Genomic DNA, 265 nt, shown 5'->3' with positions numbered 1-265 from the left:
GGAACGCATGACGCGGAAGCGATCTGAGGGAACCATAGGGGCAAACACCCGAAGCTGGGGCGCCGCCCGTCGGCGACAAACTCGTTCTGCGTCGGGCTTCATGCTCCATTTGCCATTCCCCGGCAGCCCTGGGCATTCCCCTGCTTGGTCATGGCCCCTCAAGGGGAGAAGAGACTGCAGCTCTTACCCCTCATCTTTTTCCCTGCCTAGCATAGCAAGTCCAATTGCGGGCCCCACCCGAGGACAAGGGTGGGGCGTTCAGATC

This window comes from Penaeus monodon, chromosome 15, assembly GCF_015228065.2.
Source record: "Penaeus monodon isolate SGIC_2016 chromosome 15, NSTDA_Pmon_1, whole genome shotgun sequence".
NCBI classification, from domain to species: Eukaryota; Metazoa; Arthropoda; class Malacostraca; order Decapoda; family Penaeidae; genus Penaeus; species Penaeus monodon.
Note: the sequence above shows the minus strand (reverse complement) of the source record.